Below are 22,208 nucleotides of genomic sequence, written 5' to 3'. Positions count from 1 at the left end.
TTAAAGTTTACAGCATCTTACCAAATACTACACTGCAAACTGTGTTCAGCAAACTGCTCTTTTTAATGCCAGTTTCTAACCATTTGGATGTCTTCAGATGCAAGCATTGATAGACACTATTCTCCCTATTAGTTGTTTTATCAGGGGGTAAGGCTGAAAAAAATAAACACACTTTTAACAAGTGGTACCATTTGAAATAAATTATGTGTGTTTTACTATATATTAACAATAAAAGCAGTTGATAAAACTTATTTTGGCTTGGGTCTTCAAGCCAAAATAAAGCTATTCCTATGACCTCTGGGACTGGATTGCAAGCTCAACCTTACTGATATGTTCTGATCTACTATCGTATGTACAAAATTAAGAAAATAAAGTAGACTTTTAAGATTCTTTCTTCCTGTCTCTTAGAAATGGTGAGAGGCAGTCTCTATACATTGTAGATTGCTGGATATTTGGGTCCAGCAGAAGTCCTCCTGGAGACAGCAGTTTTAGTTCAGTCTTGAAAGGAATGGGAGATCTCTTTGTTTCCAGAGGAGCGGCTGCCTGGATAAAGCAGGGCTGCAGATCAAATAGATGGAACAATAAGTGAGATGATGTATTTTAAATTGCACAATGGTATAATAGTGGGGAGGTGCCAAGCTCTCTTTGGAAAGTGATTTCAGATGTTTCCTACACAGAACAATACAGATTTTGGAGACTTCATTTAAAAGCAATCACAAGGCAAAAGGTCACCATCCAAACTGACTAATTGGTCGCTGGCCAGATGGAAACCTCTACTTAGTTCATTTCAAGGACAAGTTGCTGCTGGATAATGTATGGCAGATGGGGATCCAGGGAAGTTTATTTTCATGAGTCACACTGCTGTGAGGGCTATGTAACTCTTTGTACTGGGGGTCAAGCCAGATCTTGTTTTTCTCATCTGAAGGACAGTCTGTGTGTGCCCCATGTTAAAACAAGGAAGGAGATGAGTACAAATCATATGCAGAGATCTCAGCACAGATTCTGTTTCCTGTGACCTCAAACTGAAGTATCATGTGTTTGCTGTCAAAGTACAGTATAGGTGTAACCCTTTTCGTTCTCCTGGAAGGCATGTGATAATCTTCATCTAGCATTTTGTCAGTGTCTCCATAATACAGCACATAAACAGAAACATCTTTCCAGAACAAATTTAGAAGATGATTTATTATTTCCCTCTCTCTGATTCCTCCCACAGACACACTTCTACTAGGAAATTTCAGACCTGTGTGATAGCTTACTAAGGAATAAACCCTAGAAGATTGTATTTGTAAGAAGGGGTAGTTAGTATAGCTTGTAAATAATTTTAATAATACTAAAAAAATATATATATTATTGCATCATCTGACACTTCAAAGAGGATCCACTTATTCCCATCTTGAACATGGACTCTTTTGTTGCATTTCCTTCCACATTCATTGTGCATCCTTCAGAATAGGGTACATCTTCATTTGGTAAGATCTTTATAATATCTCCTCTTTTCTACTTATTTTTTGATGTGGAAGTAGATTCTGTAGCTTCAGGCAAAATGTGTGATCTGCTCTTTGGCTTTCAGAGCTTTGTAAAATTGCTTTTCAATTCTGTTGTGGTTTCCAGTATCCTAGGAACAAAGAGACACTAGTATTTGAAACATCAAAACTTATCAGTTAATATATTTTTAACTTAAAATGCAAAAATCTAAGATTTGCCAGGTAAAGAACAGTCAAGATTGCAAGTAAAGTCTTTGTAGGTTGTGTGGCCTTTATTTTGTTAAAATCCAGCTTACTAATGTACAGGATTGTCCCACATGCCTGTGTCTAGAAAGCTCTCACATAGACTGCATTCACACTTGGCAATGTTTCTTCCTAATATGAATCCTTGTTTTATGGGGTATATTAATCCCATTCTCCCTCTGTACAAGAGGCTCTCTACAATGTTAGCTCGCTAAAGAGAATACACCACGCTGTGCATGCTCTGTGCAGGTGGCAGCTTTGGGCACAGCACCTTATGTTTACATTGCAGAATAGAATTTCCATAAATATTTTCTCTCATGACTCAGGTTGTGAATATATTGATATGGAACTGGGTGCCAAGCTGGGGAGCTAATGTGGGGAGACAGCTGCCAGTATGGGTTGCTATGGATATCATGTTTGACCTATGCCTTCATAACAGACCACACTCAAAGGCAGCTAAGTGAGTTTACAAACTTCTGCAGTAATAAAGAGAGTTTCATGCTATTTAAACTTAGATGCAATTGTGAATAAATCAAGCACGGAGGGAAAGGGAGTAAAATCTAAAACAAGAAGCAGAAAATACTTTTTTTTATTATTTCTGATATTGTTGTTTGGCAAATTAAGATCTTAAATTGAAAACTTGAATCTGTTTGCAGAAAAAAGGAAAATTTAGAAAAGCCTCCGTGGTTCCATAGATTTTTTCCATCTAAAAAATAAATATTTTTAAAAATTTAAATTAAGATGAACATTTTTTAAATTTTTCATTTTTTAAATAGATCCTAGCTCTGCAATCATAACAATGAATTAAAATTGCACTGAATTCTAGAAGAAGTAAGAATCTCTACTTACAACTATCACACTCCAAAGAATTTAATTACTCTAAAAAGTAGGATTTTACAGAATATGCAAAAATAAGGTGTTTCATTCAGCAGCAGCAGACTTTGTTGTTTGGGTTTGGTTATTTTTTAATTTTATTATTTGCTTACTCATAATGGTATTGAAATATGTCCTTTCAAAGTCAAGAATAAACACCCTACAAAGTCTAGTACTGAAACAGCCAGCCTGTAAATTCCAAGAGCCAAGCCCAGGGGAAAAGAATTCAATGCTTAGCTAGTTAGAGGAAACGGGAAAACAAAAATAATTAAGTCAAAATAGGAAGAGATAAAAATAGATAGGAAAGCTAGAACAGAGCAAACTATTTTCACTCTGATCATTTCAATACTATCTTGATCCCTGTGGTTATGAGATTGCCTTAAAAGCTATGAGTTGAACTTTTTTAAAACTGTAAAGAAGTCATTCTTTTTATGTTGTTACCTTATTCCTGAGCTTTTAGGAGTGATATCTTGCAGAGTTTCCCTGAAAACACAGGGTCAGAAATTTACTTTAAGAATAAAAAATGCATTAGAAGTTATCCTGTAATCTCATGACAAAGAGCAAGCATTAATGGTACTTCTGCCTGAAACTTTCTCCCTGCTGGAATGTGTGACCCTGTGCTTTCAAGGGCAGCTGTCCCTGTGATTCTGAAGCCCGAGGTGAGGCCCAAACCTGCCAAGAGGCTGCTGGTCTGCAGAGCGGCCACAGCACAAAGCCTGATTTCTTTGAAGCAGGATATGGCAAAAAAAAGGTTTTGCAGTGAGGCAGCATGTGGCTTTTCCAAGTGCTCCAGGAAGTTTGGAAGAGACCGCTCTGAAGCTGCTGGTACGTGTGAGTGACCCTGGGTCTCCCCTTGTCAGTGTTGGTGTTGGTTCTGAGCTCTGCACACGAGAATCTGACTGTAGTCTGCAACACAGAGCAATACAAAACACAGCTAAAACCAGTTTAACCTTGTCCCATACAGCACATAAACCCCCCGCTGATCTATCTCCTTTGGCCATATTTCTGGTCTCATGGGGAGCTTTCCATGTTGGGCTCCAAAAAAGGGTCAGTGGCCTCAACTGTTCCTGTATCAGAGCAGAGCAGGAAAAGGAAATTTATGGACTGAACAGCCAAAAAGCTTTACAGTACTTTAAAACCAGCTTTCATCATGTGAGGGGCTCCTTTGGCTCCATATTGATTTGATTGCGTTATCTTCAGGAAAGCATCTGTTTTAATTTACAGTTAATGCTCCAAAGGCTTGAATCCTGAGTCAGAAATCCTCCCCCATCCCCTCAGAATGAACAAAGGTAATATTAATCTCAAACACAGAAAGCGAATGAATGAATGGAAAAAACACAAACATGCAATGAGTCTTTGATTTAAGGATACATCATACAAAATCCAAAAATCTTTCTTTGCTGTCACCCCTAGGTCTTTGCTGTCTCACTGTTGTTTTACCAAAAGTAAGCATTAGCTAGAGATTTTGAGCACATTTGGGAGAAAGTTAACTGGGGTGTGATCCAAAATTGTTCAGGAAATTCAATTTTGTAGATGCCAAAACCCATTTGAATCTTTTAGAAAACAGTTTTGGATGGAAACATAGAGGGAGAATTAAACAGTTCAAAGATTTATTTAAAAAAAAAGGGCTCTTCTTTTGTAATGGACCTGTTTGTTCAAAACCAAAAAAAAGAGAGAAAATATCAACAGCAGTACACCAGAGTACTACCTCTAAAGAAATAATGCTGTAAGTAAAAAAATAATGTTTCATTCACCCCAAGAGTATATTTCCACGTTGGTGAGTATGGCTGTTGAAGAAAGCAGTCATAATTTTTGGTTTAGGACACCCCAAATAAAAATTAATGTGAGATTCTTCAGGTTAGCAGCAAACCCAGCAAAACCATTATTCACATGGATATGTTTTTCTTGACTTTTATTATGGTAATATGTTTTATCTGTACAGCATGCAGGCTGTTATTCTAATAACTGTTGTTATGCCTGAAAATATCTTGCATATCCTGATTCTGAAATTTTCTTTCACAAAGAGAATTGGTATTTTCATAGCTTAGGCTTGTTTTGTGATCTAATCTACCCTCTGCTGCTGACCGGCTTCAGATTTTCAGGGTAGTTTCACTCACAACTTTGAATGCCTTGGGCCCAGGAAGAGGAATGAAAGGCAAATGTCTGAATTTTGGCACAGAGCCTTGAGCTGTGCTTCAAACTGCAAAGCCTTCATGAACCCTAAGGATAATTTCAAGAAATGGTCTCCCAGTACTGACATAGGTCACTGGCCCTCCAAGAGGTTTGTGGGCTTTGAAAGATGAGCACAGTGAAGCTGTGAGAGGAAGATAAAGACAAAATATAAGCCATGTGTGTGACACTGAGGTACGGTCAATGTATAGGGGCCCCAAGAAGGGGCACTCTGAGCTAATTTGCAGCATGCAAGTTGAAACGGAGCATGGTGGGATAGAAGACTTTGCTTTCTTAAAGTCAAATGTTGATGTTAAAAGACTCAGCATAAAGGAATAGAGAGTGGAATAGAAGAGCTTGAGGAAACTTCTGCCAACTATTTGTTGCTGGCCTGTCCCGTCAAGCAGTAAAGCCATCTCTGCTGCTGGCATGTTTGTCTGTCTTCCAAAATGCCAAACTGATGAAAAAAAGAAACTGCTTTTCTTTCCTGCTGCTGGGGTTTGTATTGAAATTGCAAATATTTTCCAAAGTGCTGATACAGAAGATTTGCAGTTGGGTACAGCTGTTGACAACTCCCAATGAAGTCTGACAAAGGCAGTGCCTGCTGCTGACCAGAGCCATACCCGCCACTTAGCAGGGCAACAGCTGAAATCTGTACAGCAACTCTTTTTACGACACACCAAACAAGCCAGGGCACTTTCAGCCAGGGAACAAGGGAATAAAATATTGATGTAGTTATGGCAAGATAGTAAGACAAGCCAGGCTGTACGTCCCTTCAAACTGCCAATCTGCCATCTGCTATCCTTTCATTTTCCCTCGCACCACTGATGCAAGGAGTGTCCAAACTTCAGCACACGTTTTGCAAACAGCAGTGCCCAGTGGGCTGTTGCTGTAGGTCTGCCATCAGCGTCAGGCCTGTTCCAGCCTACTTAACCATTTAATTTGGTAAATGTCAATATGGCCTCTTTGTTCTCCTTGGCACCATATGCTATCCGATTAAAAGTCAATCAGGTTTCTCTCAGCTCCTCTTTCTTTCAGGAAGATTCTTGGCAGCTGACAGCCCCCCCTGGGAATCTTAGGTAGAGGAGAGCTGTGTTCTGTGAAAGTGCTGATGTTATCGTAGGCGTTGCAGCTCTGGTCCAGGAGCACCGACGTGATATGGGGCAGCATTGCACAACTCATGGTGCACACCCTGGATGGAAGCACAGGCTTGCCCTGCAAGGGGACAAGGGGAAGATTTCAGAGGTAAGGAAGAAAGTACAGGGATGGGTATGAAATTGTGGAGTTTTGCTCATAAATCAGATAATAGGAAGGACACAAGTCTTGTTCACACAAACGTGCTTAGGAGTTTTATTCATTTCCTCCAAGACTTCAATCAAAGAAGTTACACAAAACAATTTTGATTGGGCAAAAGTCAAAGGTTGATGAAGACTAGAGGGGAAAAGGGGGGAACAAAATAAAAATAGAAAGAGACAATAATAAATCCCAGGACATGCTAGTAGAGACATTGCTCACAAATATTCAAGACAGAAATCTCTCTTTTACAAATTCTGTGTTGTTTCACTCCTCTTGCTCATATGAATGCTCTGTGCATACACTTCTTATTCTTTGAGGGTCGTTAATTTATCTTCTCTTATTCATGGTCCTCTGAATCATCTGGTTTGATTTTTAAGCAGAAGCAGGTGGGAGTGCATAGAAGGCAGAGGAAAAGGCAGTATTTATTTGCAGAATGGGCAGAGGGATTTAGTTGAAAAATCACCAGCATTAGACAGGAGAAAGGCAGCCTTAAATCCTGTTTCTGGCAGAGCCACTGACCTCCTGCATAACCTTAACCAAACCTCACCTATCTGATCAGTCACCCTATCTGCTGTGACCCTGTCAGAGCTGTCCCAAGAGCCAGCTCACTCACAATTGCTCACCAGCTGCTTGTTTGCCTAATCCAGCATTCAGTCCACATTGCAAAGTTCATCTTGGACTTTTGTTCTCTTCACACTGGAACTGAAAATCTTCTCTTTCTCCCTACAGGGTTTCTCTTTGCAGGGGAGAATGTCTTTTTCCTATAGATAAAAATGATGTCATGACAGAGGGCAGTCCTCCACTCACCATGCATGCTCTGGGGGACTGCCAGGGGACCACACACCAGCTGCCTGCAAGAGTAGAGAGAGAAGCGGTGGTGGACACAGGGGACAGAACTGACACAGCTCACCTGTCAGTCTGTTCCAGCCCTGCTTTAAACCTCACCCACTGTAGGACCCAGCCCAAGGTCAGGCTTACAGCCTGTGTGTGCTGGGGCTTGATCAAAGACAAAAGACTCAAGCCTGCAGTTACCTTTGGAAAATGGCTTTTCACTAGTTTTGTAATATGAGCAGTGGGGAACTGGTTATAAAGATCTAGTTTTTCTTTTCTTGATGTATTGAATTTGCTCACTAACAGTGGTTTTTTTATTTTTAACTTGACAGTTTGGAAAATGCAGTTCAGCTCTGTGTCATCACAACTGTGCTGGCAACTTCCAGCTGAAAACAGGGGTCTGAGCTCCTGCTTCAGGAGCTGGATCTTACACCCTGAGTTGAGTCATGAAGTTCTAGACAGTGTATTGTGAACATGGTGGTGGCTGCCAAGTCTGCTGGCTTCTCACCATGTGGATTAAAATAGGTGTCACTTTATGATTCCTGATGCAGCACTGGGCAGCGTTAGTGCGTCTCTTGGAAGGAATTTTGGGATTTAGCTTCTGTAAAGGCAGTTTCATATGAGAATTGTTACTTGAACATTTTTTGTTGTTCTTTATTCCTACTGCTGTGGAAGTATCTGTGTATTTGGGTATTGTTATTTTTCTTTGCCATTCTATTTTTTCTATGCCCTTCTTTATACATCTCATCTTTTGGACTGCTCTTTTCAGGCAAAGACTAATGTCTATACATTAAAATACTAAGCAATCAAGAGGACTGATGAGGTTACAGTGCTTTGGATCCCATCACAATGAACTGTTTGCTATTAATTATCAGTAAATACAAAATGTTATCGTCAAAATATAGAACAGAACTTTTATTCATTAATTGATCATTTATGTTAAACATGCTCTGTAAATTCAACAGTCATTATTCAGGCCAAGATTTGAAAGTTCCTAGGTAGCCCATGTCATGCCATTAATCTAAAATGTAATAATAGGTTTTTTTCTGTCCAGGTTGTTAACTTACATTAGTCCCCAAAAATCATTGTCTTGGGATGGTACCAGATTCTCTTGCTTGCACAAGAAAAGAGAGCTACATACATGCCAGCCTTAAAAAGCTGAAGAGAAATCTTGTCCTTCTTATTCCAAGGCAGATGTCTCACACAGCTGGACTGAAGTAACTACAAACATAAAGTGGTGAAATATGAGCTTTTTTATCTTCTGAACGCTGAGCAATCCTAAGAAGCTGTCCTTGTACTCCTGTCATGGTCACTGCAATTCAGAGCTGAGTTGAATTGGTGTGGATTTGTAGAAGAGTGTTGTGCTCCCTCTCAGCCTCATGCCAGAGCTGTCACTCTAACATCACTGAGCACTGTTTCACTCACTTCAGGGAAATGGAGCGTGTTGCTTTCTGCTTCCTGCAACAGCTTTATTGGCTCTGACTAAGGCATTTTCTCACTTGGAAGTTAGTGTAAAGTGAGGGGCTAAGGGGAGAAGAGTGGCTAAAAAGGTCAGGAGGCATGATTAAGTGCTCTTTCTATGAATGGATTGAGTGAGAAATTAGAGCTGCAGCTAACATGTTGGAGCAGAACATTGATGGCAACACACATGGAGCTGGTCTTCCCTTTCTCAGAATTAAGTGCTGCCACTGACCACCCACAATTAAACTCTCTGGCCTCCGATTAATAGAGATGCTGTGGTTTGTGGTAGAATTATTCTGCTTTGGCCAAAATGAGAGGATGAGACTAGATAATCACAGACTGCAACATTAACCAGCAAGACAAAAATGGATAGTCAATTTAGTGCAAAGCTTAGTGGTTCATTATTTCATATCACCAGGCTGTTCAAAAGAAATTACACCATTTACTCAGTAGAAACTAGAGCTTGCCTGGTTGCAACTCTCCTAGATATTCTCCACCTCAAGACGTGTGTTGATATGTGCATTTTGCTTTGACAAATGAGGCAAATTAAATGGCCTAAGGGATCAGTAGATTTTGATACTTTCCACATGTGTTTAAAATACAGTCAGTAGCTAACAGAGAATCTGCAGACACCCCAAACTCAGGGGCTTGACTGAGCTGAGGTTAAATGAAACATATTTAATAAAGATGTGAGCCCATGTGCATAACACCCAAAGCTAAGCCAAGAAGGAAGAGTGTCTGGAGCTCAAGGAAAAGGACTGCATTTTTCCCTGGGCAGGGTAGTCTCATCTAAAGGACAGTGGTGGCAACGTGGTGAGGGAGGGAGGGAGGCAGGAAGGCAGGAAGGCAGGCAGGCAGGCAGGAAGGAAGGCAGGAAGGCAGGCAGGCAGGCAGGAAGGCAGGAAGGCAGGAAGGAAGGCAGGAAGGCAGGCAGGCAGGCAGGCAGGAAGGCAGGAAGGCAGGAAGGAAGGCAGGAAGGCAGGCAGGAAGGCAGGAAGGCAGGAAGGCAGGCAGGAAGGCAGGAAGGCAGGAAGGAAGGCAGGAAGGCAGGAAGGCAGGAAGGAAGGCAGGAAGGCAGGCAGGAAGGCAGGAAGGCAGGAAGGCAGGAAGGAAGGCAGGAAGGCAGGCAGGCAGGAAGGCAGGCAGGCAGGCAGGCAGGAAGGCAGGAAGGAAGGAAGGCAGGCAGGCAGGAAGGAAGGCAGGAAGGAAGGCAGGAAGGAAGGCAGGAAGGCAGGAAGGAAGGCAGGAAGGCAGGAAGGCAGGAGGAAGGCAGGAAGGCAGGAAGGCAGGAAGGAAGGCAGGAAGGCAGGCAGGAAGGCAGGAAGGCAGGAAGGCAGGAAGGAAGGCAGGAAGGCAGGCAGGCAGGAAGGCAGGCAGGCAGGCAGGCAGGAAGGCAGGAAGGAAGGAAGGCAGGCAGGCAGGAAGGAAGGCAGGAAGGAAGGCAGGAAGGCAGGAAGGAAGGCAGGCAGGAAGGAAGGAAGGAAGGAAGGAAGGAAGGAAGGAAGGAAGGACTCGTCTCTGTCACTGTGGGTGGCGTACAGACAGGACTTGGTTCCCACTTTCAGCAGCTTCAGCCTAATCCTATGAAGGGAGCAGTTATTGTCAGATGGCTCCAGAAGCACATGGCTGGGAGAGGTACAGATTACTTGTCCTAGGTCTGCCTCAGGTTTCCCAATGCCACACAGGTGGGACTTTTGCTGTGACACATGGGGATTGCAATGAGCTCTGCCTGGGAGGGAAAACAAGATCTCACTTGAGTGATGAGTATTTACTCAGCTGGATGTACATTTAAGGAGGAGAAAACCTCATCCCATCACACCACACTTTTTTGGTCTGCCTGAACCTGCCCTGTGGCTCAGTCTGACTCCACAGATTCCTTGAGGCAGCTGGCATCGCCCCTGAGAGCAAGCTGTTGTTCTGCTGAACTTCCCTCAGTGGCTGCCTATTTTTTGGCATGACTGTCCCAGCAGCACATCCAAAGGCTTCAGTCAGAAAGCCTAAGCTGAAACTGCCCATGCGCAGCTCAGCCTGGGCAGCATCTGCTCTGTGCACAGGAGGTGATGCCTGTGCTGAGACTGGCACGTCTGATGCAAAGCAGGAGGGTGTCCTAGGAGAAACCTCTGCAGCAGCAAGGAGAGGAGCTGGGTGATGCCAAGAAGCACACAGTAAAGGACACTAGATGTGCCTGCCCTTGCTGGCTCTGAAATCAGTCTCTCTCAAGAGGGCCACGTGCTGCAGAATTTTACTCTGGCCTTAATTGTAGGCTTTGCTTGATGCTTCTGCTTACCTTCCAGTAATGTTGACAAATTGCTCGTGCTTGTAAGTGAGCATGGCCATGCACTTTCCAGGACCTAAACAGCTCATTTTACCCTCTTCAACCTGCTGTTGAAATTTTAAGACATTTTTTATCCACTTGCTGGGCAACTTGAGCAGTCACAGGTCTCCAACATGATGACAGTGTGTGTCACAGAGGCAAGGAGTTAAATGACTTCTTTGTACCACTTTGATTACACCACCATTTTTCTTTACTACTTGTACAAATATTTCTATGCCACTGTTTGGAAAGCATCAGCATTTTTTGCTCTTTTTTTCTGACCTGTGGGTACTGCACATTGTGTGATGTACTAGTCTCTCCATACTTTTTGTGATCTTACTGGGATTCATAACTCCTTACTATGCACAACCCCCTTTACATCTTTTTTGGCATTTAAAAGGGTTATCAAACCTAACTAAAATGAGGAACAGTTCAGTGTAAGGGAATGATTTGAGAGGCACCCTCAGAAATATGAAAGGGGCATGTGGTATTCAGCTTATTACAACCTGTCTGGCTCCTGAAGCAGGGAAGCTGTTAAAGCAGGGTTGAGTTTACCCTGTCTAATACCCACTGCTCAGCCCAGACGGAAACTGTCATGTCCTCCGCTCTTTTCATCCTCCCTACCCCATTACTGCATTAATGTTATTTGGAAAGATCCTACTTCTTGCTAGGAAGTAAAATGAGAGGATATAATTAGGGAAGGGAAATGGTATGGAGGGTCAGTTCTCCACAAAATGTACATCCTCTGTACAATGACTATAATGTACCATAAGGTCTTGATTTCTTATTTCCATAAGTGTAGAGACTTAAAATTTTTCTAAGACAACATGATACAGCTGGTTCTGCCTGGGAATTAGTTTTTCCCCAGTCAATAGAAACTGAGCAGTAATAATCTTAATTAACATTTGCATAATTGTGATTAGTAACTTACAAAGAAACTGTTGTAGTAACATTATAAAAGGTTATTTAGCAGTTATTGAATTATGCTTTCTTTATTTAATTTTTTAAGTCACAGGGAGCAGCATCCAGGAGGTGTCTAGTTGATTAGTAATTAAACATATTAAGTAGCTGTAAGCTGAAGTAATTAAGAGAAGTTTGAGCACTGTCTCGGTCAAGCAAGATCTACAGGAAGGCTGAGTGTTACCTGAGGAGCCCAGCTAAAACATCAATGCTGTCCAGCTTGAAACTCAACTCTGAGTTGTTCGTCACTGTTCACTGATGGTTTCATATGCTTATTCTCAAGAAGTGCTCCTCGAGCACTAATGCCAAATTCAATTAGATGGTACTGCTCATTATTTACTGCTCAGCTCCAGTGGTGCTATGAGAATTGGGGATAGGATAACTCTTTTTTTCAATGTCAAATTACCTCAAGTGTCAGTTGTGATGGATCCAGGACTAACTTCCAACCAAGATTAAAGCTCCATGACTTTGCCCTGTGCATGCTTTGAATTTTAATGTGAATGATCAGAAAGAAGCCAGCAAAGGCAAAGTGGGTAGCGAAGCAGAAGGGAGATAACACCTGCAGGTCCCTCTGGAAGACCAAAACAAACTAGTGATTAACAATCAGCAGCAGGTTACCAGAGACCAGAAACAAGGACAATAAGTCTCCTGATAAGGCACTGTGGGAAGTATCAACTCTGATTTTTATTTTGAAGTTTGAAAGCACTGAGGTGATGGTGTTGAAAAATGCAGACCATTTTAAAAAGAGAGAGATCTGTATTTTGGTCTTGCAGAATCCAGAATATATCATAATTTTAAAAAGATCAGAAGGGAAAAAATTACAGAAACTAAACAAAAACCAATGAGTGTCAAACACGATAAGGAAGTTCATTTCATTCCCTCAACTCAAGGGTTTGGTGTTAGAGAACCACTTACACACATGGAGTACTGAACTGTTTCTTCATCATTTACAGACACTGCAGCAAAGAAATATTTCAGTGCTGTAAGAGTTATTAATGGACTGATATTACTGCTAGTCCTGCTGAAGAACTTTCAACAAATGAGACTTTACAGAAAGAAAATCAAAAGACAATGATAGGACAGTTTCCCTTAAAGCTGCCCACCTATGGATTTATTACAGTTTATCTGTACTTACAATCTGATGCATGTTCTTCACATTCAGCCTTCTAGTCTTTATTTTACCTTTATCTTTCCTGGAATTATTTTCTTCTTTTCTCTCAGCATCACAATGATCTATGGGATAGCACACTGCCAGAGAAGTCCTTGCAACTGGCTGCACCCCAACTTCTCTGCCATCCCAACAACCTTTGCTCTTGCCCCTCTGGTTTTGTTTGTTCTCAGATATTTTTTGGTCCCATTAGGAAGAGATTGATCTTTCCAGTCCCAGAATGCTAAATTATTCTCATTTTTGTAAGTTGATAGTGACAAAAGGTGTATGTTTTAAATTAATTTTTAAGAGTCATTCTTCCCTAGATTGCACATCTCTAAGCTTGAACTTCCTTTATACTTTGGCAACAAGCTGAAAATGAGACAGCTTAGCTGAGAAGGAAATGATTTATTAACCCCTTCAAACACTAAGAACATCAGCTAATGAAAACTCCGTATTTTAGAGATCTTTGAGAAGTAGAGTTTTAGAGAAGCCACAAGAAAAGTGACTGAAATATGAACTAGGAACCCAGAATATTTTTAAGTCATGTAACGAGCTCCTAAGCTAAAATAAAAAAAGAAAAAAACTAAATTATGTGCCTTCAAAATGAACCACATTAGGGTATAACAGAACACTATCTGCAATGATTACTAAATACTCCAATGTTAGACTAGAGGATCCAAAATATTGTTTCGTTTTAACATATAGGAGACCCACAGCTCTTTTTATTGCATGCTTTGGCTATGCTTCTCTGTGTTCCTACTGTGAATTTTGACTGCACGTTAGGTATGGAACAATCCAGTTTTGCACAGCAAAACTTGGCAGACTTAAATGAATTTCCCTGATTCAAACACAAGATGTTTCAGTTTTGCACATATTTCACATCAGACTTGAAACTCTTTTTAGGGCACAAAAGCTTCTCCAAAGACAGACTGGATTTTTCTGAAGCTAGTCACCGATCCATTAAAGTTGATAATCAGGAGAAAGTACAGTAAAAGCACAGTAAAAGAAGAAACATGTACCACGTCCATTGGAACAAATGAGAGAACAAAGGTTTCTATTGACAGTTGCTTTATTACTGGAAAAATCCTTTTTTAGGGGAGGGGAGGGCTGGATTGCGCAGAGACATCCTGTAAAGGCAAAGCCTGGCCGCTGTTAATCCTGGCCTTTGGCAGCTGAAAATCTGTGCTCTGGCTCTGTTCAGCCCACTCCTTTTCAAGAGCAGTGGCAAAGATGATAAATTTCTACTCTGCTACATGCCCAGCTCACAGTAAAAGTCTCCTGTAATCAGACACCTTCAGAGATTCCTGCCGCAGCAACACCACTTGAGCGCTCACTGAGCCAGAAATGCCAGGGAAATCTGGTGGAATAATGCTTCTGCCTTAAGCAAGTCCCTCTTCTTGAGCTGGGCAAGTTGGTTCTATTCTTCTTCTGAGGGGCAGGGGCTAAACTGGGCATCAGCACACTGCAGCCAGTGCAGCATCACTCCCTCCAAACCCTGGCCAGGTGGGAGCTGCTTCGTGTGCAGTTCAGCAATTCCCTTTGGAGTCTGGGAGACTGATGGGCGAGAAAAGGAGGTGCCTGGTACAGCTCCCCCAGCTCTACCCGCCCGTGCTCACAAATCCATCTCACAGATCTATCTCAGTATATTTATGGGAGCTGTGAAGCCTGCTAGTGTTGGGGGTTGCTCATTAGCTTATATTCACAATTATCCCTAAGGAAAGGAGGACTACAGCCTCTGCTTTCAGCAGGCAAATTGAGTGAAGTTTGGAGCTACTGCTACACAAAATCACCGAGTGCCAGGCTGTCATTACTGTGGTTGGTTTTCAGAATACCATTTTAATTGAACTAATTATCACAGACTTCCATAGGTATTTTGAGGTTTTAATGAACACTTATAAGAATTTTAATCATGCTCCCATTGAAGGCAATAACAAAGATGCTTCGATGGCTTTGCATCAGATTACACACAGTGCAGAACATTTATTTTTCCTGTATAACTAAATAATGACATAGATCTGCAGCTCAGACAATGGAAAGCATTAAACTCAGGTACTTATGACTCATTCTATTTTGAATATTTAGACAAATAGAGCCTCAAATCAAAAATAGATAAAGTGAATTAATAGCTAATTTAGGATGTTACCAAGAATAACATCATGAAGACACAGAAGATGTAAGCACCACATTTCATACTGATACCAAACAAGACAGCCTGCAAGCACCAGCCCTGCCTCTGCAAAATCCTCCTGACAGAGCACCTGTGCAAAGGCAGAGAGAAATTCTGTCCCTGCACTCACTAAAGTGAGCGTGTCTAACTCACTTGCGGTAATTAGGACTCCAAATGAATTAATTATAATAATCTTACTGATTTCAGCAGAATTACTTATCAGATCAGTAGCTAATATGTGCAAACAAAGGAATATGCTGCCCGGAGGAATGAATATGAATAGCAAAAATGTTTAGATCTGACTTCCTACAGGGTTTTATTTTGCACCTATGGAGAGACGCATTCAACCTGTTCCTTTTTTGACCTGGCCAAGAGTTCCTTTTTGTCTGCTCTGCACGTGATTGTACAGTGCGCTGAATCAGGGCTCTCTCATCATCCATAATGTCAGAACATGTGTAGGACAATGGTTGTTGCTCTAGAGAAACAGATTTTTTAACTGTAACTTGGAGCTACCAAAAAGCTAAGTGTGGAATTCCCATGCTGAGGCATAGGGTGTGTGTGAGTGTCTGGGATACTCATGCAGGGCACACAGGTATGGCCTGTGTCCTTCTGGAGTGCCAGCTCGAGGCCAGGCAGGGTGCTCTAAAAGCAGATCCCTAGCATAAAATGGCACTAAACACTCTCATTTAGCCACCTGAGCCTCTCCTTAAATATCTTTCTATGCTTCCCATTTTCTGGTAGCACTAAAAAAGGCTGGGGGTGCAATCAGCTCTCCTCAGCAGAAAAATGTGTGGAAAAAAGGTAATGGCAGGTTCCACATATGTTGCTTTACCTAGAACATCCAGAGAGGAGAAAAAGTAAGCTAACTTAGCCAAGCTTTCAAGGAATGTGTAGTGGGTAATCTAGTGAGGAATATAATACCTAAGGGCAATAAAGACGTAATAAAGGGCAATAAACGAGATCTAAAAGCAGTCATCTGGCCCTTCTCACAGACTCACCAGGATCAAACTTTTACAGATGTCGGCATAACTTGTCCTTTATAAACAGCTTTTACACATACAGAGTCTTCAGATTTCCCAAGAAAGTCATTCAAGTGTGTCTCTATTGTTTATATTCCAATGCTCTCATTTTCTTTATTAACCTCCCTTGCTGTAGTTTAAACCCATTATATCTTTTCTTAGTCCCACTGGCTGTAGCTTTTTACATGCGTGAAGGCTTACTGTGACATCTTCCCACTGTTGTAATCAATTAAATTGTGCCACTTTCTCTCTTTTAGTCTTCTTTTTTTCCACTGCTAGACCATGTATTCTAGACTGCTGATAACCCTTAGTGCTTTCATGTCGCTGGTCTCAGACTGCAGAAGCCCTGACTCTTCTCAGTCTCACCTATTCATCCTTAGTGAATGCTTTGCGAAGTGTATGAGGCTGGTCCGAGCCCTCAGTGCCTCCATCAGGTGAGTGAGTGGCATCAGAACAGCCAGGTATTAATTGTGTATCTTATGCTGGCTGTACCCAAGGGTTTCACCTGGTAATTGCCATCAAGAAAAAAGTCAAAAAAGGATCAGTTGATGAAAGCTGATAATTTCTGATGAGCAGAAGTTGTAGAAAAATCTGGAGTAATGGACATTCTTTTTTACTCGTGTCTCACAGTTGATATCAAAGATCAGATTGGATTCTTGACATTGTTTGAAATTCAAGAGGTGTGAACATTTTTCAGTAAGAAGGGAAGGTTTCCAAGGTTTCATGTAGTTCTGCTCAAAGAAACCCCTTCCTTTTTCATTCCTCTGTTCAATATTTGACTCTTTTTATTTGACCTTGTGTCTAGTTCTTAGTGAAACATAGAGCAGTGTGGAGCAGTAAAATTATTGTAAGGTTACCTCTCTCTTTCCTAGAAATTAGACATCACTGTCAACTCAGTTCTAGTGCACTCACCTCTAGAGGGCCATCAGTTTCTGACAACATTAATTTTTCAGTCTCTGAAAATTAAGTTTTTAATTGCAAAGGAAACCTCTCTGAACCAGAGCAGCACCATCTTGCTGCATCTACAGTAGATGTACACAGTAGCTCAGAAAAGTGTGAACTACCCCCATTCAACTCTGCCCACCACTGGCAAGGGCAAGTCAAAGTTCAAGATAAGACTGTGTAAATGTTCTGTGGATAGGAGAGAGGGACAGCAGGAGGAAACAGTATTGCAGTTCCAGACAAATCTGGACTAACAAGTCATCATTATTTTGTCCATCTCACAGCAGACACCAGAGTTCAAAGCTGTCTGTCTACCTGGACACTAGTTCCCAAACTGGACGGGTAGGAAAATTCTCTGAGTGGATTACTTTAGCAACTGTGTGATTTTAAGGATTTGTTTCTCTGGTATACATAGTAATACGAATGTGATTGGTGTCTTGGAGTTGCAACAAATCATGAGAATTAAACATTTTCTTCCACATCCCAGCATGATTAAATAGAGAATAGATTGATATATATAATAATCTATGTATGGTGCATACCTTTAAAAATATCTCCTTAGAGAACTATCACCAAAGAGACAAAGGGTCATATTAACTTCTGGCATCCCACTTGTTCAGACCAACTGGAGTGATATTTGCATCTCTTCCAGATGAGATCTTAAAGCAGAAAAATTGTGATAGGTAAGAGAGCATTGTTGAAATAGCTAAATTCTGTACTAGGCGCTTTAAAAGCATCCAAATGGCTTATTTTTCAGCTGTGAAATAGAAGTCTTTTCCACTGTTCTGGAAACATGGGATTCAAGGTGACTTCACAGGGTGTTAATGGACGAATGATCTGCACCCTGCTAACAATATTTCATGAGCAATGATGTAGCAAATAATATAGTCTATTACACTGTGCCACCAGATGCCATCTGAAAACACATTGCTGGCTTTAGCATCCCAGATTTAATCAGCTTTCCACAGAAATGACACTGATGCTGACTGTAAAAGACAGTGTGTCCTCAGCCCTGACTAGCAGCTCCTTGGATGTGGCAGAAATGGTGTCCCTTCTCTAGTACCTCTCCCACCAGCTGAATTTCTGATGTATAATGAATGGTGATGGCATCAGTCTTCCCTTCAATATGTACAGACACCTGTATGAATGGGGTACTTGTTTCTGTATGGGGCATCTTGGACATCCTCAGCAACGTTTGGACTCATCTCCCTTTCAGGTTCAAAAGATAGGTAGGGGAAGGAATGAAGTTGAGGACACACAGAGGTTTCTTAAAAAAACACAGTCTTCAGAACATACTTCCTTTTGCTTTTTCAGTTGCTAGACACTCTCACAAGCCTTTCATTGCAAATCACTTCTCCTGGAGCACCATTAGAGTGATGAACGTTTTAAATGAAGTCAACCTATTCTGCAGAAGAATAGTTGTAATGACATGCATGCTCAGGTTTGTTCCCAAGGGCTTATAGACTATAATTAAAGGGACAGACTGACTAGGACATGAAAGGAATTTGCTCCAAATAAATTGGCAAGTGATTTGTTTGAAGTCTGAAATATGTTTTCAAAGGTCAAGGCCTTGCTGCTTATCTATTTTGTTTATCAATTGGTGCTGTTGTTAACTTCCATCAAAATAAATTTGCACAACCAGCATTAGGAAAAATATCTCCTGTAATACCTACTCTACTGGCTAAGGGGCAAATTCTTAACTAAGAGTCTAGGCTCTCTGCTTAGACCTTGCCTAGGGTGAGTGTTACCCAGAAAATAACAAACTTTAATGACATTTTAATGGAAGAAAATGAAAATTTGTCTCTAATCTTCTGCAGTTCAGCCATTGGTAACTGTTGTAATTGTATTCTTTTGAAGTTGTATTATATCAGTATGAGTAAAAAGAGATGTATGTTGCCCTGAGCTATCTGGAGGTAGGTAATGCAAATAGCAGTGCCATTAATAGTTAGTCACTGGTGATGGGCAGAAATTAATAGAAATTCAGGAAGAAAGAGGTGAGAAGAATAGCTGAGGAGAAGATAACTATAACCAATTTATAAATTCTGAATTGCATCTTACAGAACATAGTGAATATGGGGAGTATTTCCTGTTAAATTTATTTTAGGATTGTTTTTTGTCTTTATCTTTCTTTTTCATGTGCATATATATAATTAAAACAATATATTTTTAGAAATACATACATGTAATTAAAGCCTATATATATGGTTTTCATTTTCAATGAAGATTTTGAGCAGAAAGAGGAAAAAGCAGTGAAGAAAATAGTAACTCCAGCTTCCTTTTTCCATAAGAATTATCTCAGAATTTTCAGAAGTATGAAACACCAGTGTGAAGATTTCCTGGAGGGCTGACAAATACAGCGGAAGGTATGCAACCCCCTCAACAAACTGTCAATCCTCCTGCCTTCTCTCCCACTTAGATGCAAATAGGCTTTACTTCTCTAAGAGAGACAGTTGCACAGTGTCATAACCTTTCTGTCCATTTTAAAACATCCATATTAGCAGCAAGAGACATTTTATCTTGGAGGGATCTATCCCTTTGTCTCACTCCTCTTTAAAGTCATAGCAGAAAGCTTGGTGACCACTCAGTTTTTGACTAAAATAGAGCAGGAAGACTTTCAGAAGCAGCCAGGAAGGCAATATTTTCCCCACTCAAGTAAATTTCCCTTGGCATTTTCTTTCTCTGCTCTTCTCGGTGCCCATGCAACCTATTCCCCTGTAGGGCTCAGCGTGAGCAGCCGCCTGCCGATGCAGAATAACTGCATTTAGTCTGCAGCAGGAGTGCTCAGCACTCGGTACTTTTCCTAACTCTGGGGAAATTGGCTGGGGAGCCAGAGACCTGATGCAAGGAGTGAATACAAGGTATGAGCAGTAACCTCCTTGTTTTAACACCTGGAGATGAAGCACACACAAACGAAGAGGAGGTTATTGATAGGCTTCTCCAGAGGGGTTCTGCCCCATCCTGACCTTTTCCTCCTGCATTACTCTTTAGTTGTATACTGTCATTCTATCTCCTGTGAAATGACAGTGCCTTGTCAGGTACTGAGAGCACCAGCATCCCTGTGGGAAAAGAGGAGGACTGAAGCTATACAGCAGGTCCTGCCTGGCAGGAGGTCACTTCCATTCACAGCTGGGTAGGGCCATGATCACTGCTAGCTCATCTTCTTTCTCTCAGGTTAGTATTCTGACAGGCACTGGGCAATTAACTGCAATATCTGAATTTCCTTTACTGTAAAGAGAGCAAAGATTGTCCTTCTCTCCCCTGAGAAGCGCGTTATAAAGAATTAGCCCGTTTGTAAAGCAGTTTGTAAAGAAGAAAATATCTCTTGAAGGGCCAAGCACAATACACTAATATTACTGAATTGATGTTTAAACTAATGGCTCTTGGCTGACTGGAATCTTCATAGAGGAAGTAGAAGAGAGGTCTCCAGTCCATCACTTTGACTCCAAAGCTACTTCATTTGTCCTTTACTTGCTGGATGAGCTCTCAGCTATTTCCCATCATTCCCCAAAGTTTCCCACAGGCCATGTTTGCAGTGTGAGCTGCAGGGAGTGCAAGCTGGTATTGCTTAGTCACACCGGGTTACACAAAAGCAAGTCCTATCCTGGCAGGCCCTCAGTCCTGGGCCAGCTGCAGGCAACTCTGTGCTGGCCAAGCTCCATGCATGACACCAGACTTACCCTGGTCCTACCTTTCTCTGAACTCAGACTCAGCACACATGAACAAGTGGTATGTTTTCTTTTAGTTCCAAGGCACGTGAAATTCATCCAGATCTCTTAATTCTGCTTTGTCCCGTGTCTCACAGTAGGTCTTTTTAACTCCTATCTCTAAATGAGGCAGAACTTCCCAGCCACAGGCAGTTCATTTAAATATAAATGTAAAAGCTGTGCTGGAGGAAATGGTTTCTGCTCAGCTATTTGGTTATGAAATCAAATCATTTCTCTGCTGTTTTCAAATTGGTGGCTAACGGACGGTAACAGTGAAAAAGGGGGACTTCAGGGCTGGCTTTACCTGAATTAAAGACATTCATTCCTCTGTGTGCTAAAATCTATATTGAAAGTAGTGTGTTTTCAATTCTGACCTGAGCTTATGGGATTTTTTAAATTTTTTTTTCTTTGATCTCTAAAACACCAGAGAGAAAAGCCTTTAACCCTCAGGAAATTGTTACATGTAGAATTATACACCAATACTATCAATTATTCTTTCTTATGCTCAGAAATAATAACAAAGGGGTGAATTGATGGGTAAGAGCTCTACTTCAGGCAACAGGAAACACCAGCCACAAGTGAAAAAAAGGGCATGGATAAAGGAAAGGGCTAACTGAGCTTCCCTGGAACACAGAAACAAAGTGCTGAAAGCACAGGAATCCAGGAGTGATTTCTGATCTCTGATGTCACAGAAAATAAGGAGTTGTCTTTTGAGTGTAAGAATAGTTCCTGTTCTTTTTCAGAGGAAGCCAAAGGGCAGCCAAAACATCAGTATTTTCTTCAATGTCCAAATGTTTTTGTGCTTTCAAATTTAAGCCACAACAGGGAGCTTCTTCCCCTACTATAACTTGGGTTTTGGAAGGAGTAATGCAACTTTAGAAGCACAGAAACTGTGGGTTAGAGTCCCCTAGATCCTTGTCCTCTTATCTTGAGCTGTCTTCTCACAAACTTCCTCACCTTCTCTCATGTACAAGTCACTCTTTCCTACGAGGTGTCTAAAATTCTGTCTTTCACCTTTTGAGAAATAATTAATTATCCTAAATACATTCTCATTTATTAGATGTCGATATGCTGCAGGGACTCACAAAAGCACATATGTGCATTGTCCCTGCATCTTAACATTTTGCAACCTTGCAAACCTTTGCTCTTTTCTGATCTGAAGCCTGTGTTAGAACATGTAGGTGATCTGTGCAAAGCTCTCTGGTTATGGGATGTTGGCATCTTTTATTCAGCTGCTGGAGTGGCTTGCAGGAAGCTAAGTGTTAAGGATTTTTCTCATATCATTTTTCTATATAAACTTCACTGAGTTTGCCACAGGGATGATAGTCATTTCCTATTGGGAATTAGAGGTGAGCAGAAAAGTGTATAAAAACAAGCTCTATGTTATATAACATCCTGTGAACCTATGACCCAAATAACCTAAAGTGAATAGGAAGATTGCAAATAAACGTATCACACAGTAGATGAGTAGAGATGATGTGGGTATTGTCTTGCTGCTGAAATTTCCATCTGTGATCTATAAGACAACCCTTCATGAATTTACAATTTAATAATTTTTTGAACAAGAATTGTTTCAATCTCTGTAAACATTTTGC

This window comes from Corvus cornix, chromosome 1 (assembly GCF_000738735.6).
Source record: "Corvus cornix cornix isolate S_Up_H32 chromosome 1, ASM73873v5, whole genome shotgun sequence".
In the NCBI taxonomy this organism is placed as follows: Eukaryota; Metazoa; Chordata; class Aves; order Passeriformes; family Corvidae; genus Corvus; species Corvus cornix.
Note: the sequence above shows the minus strand (reverse complement) of the source record.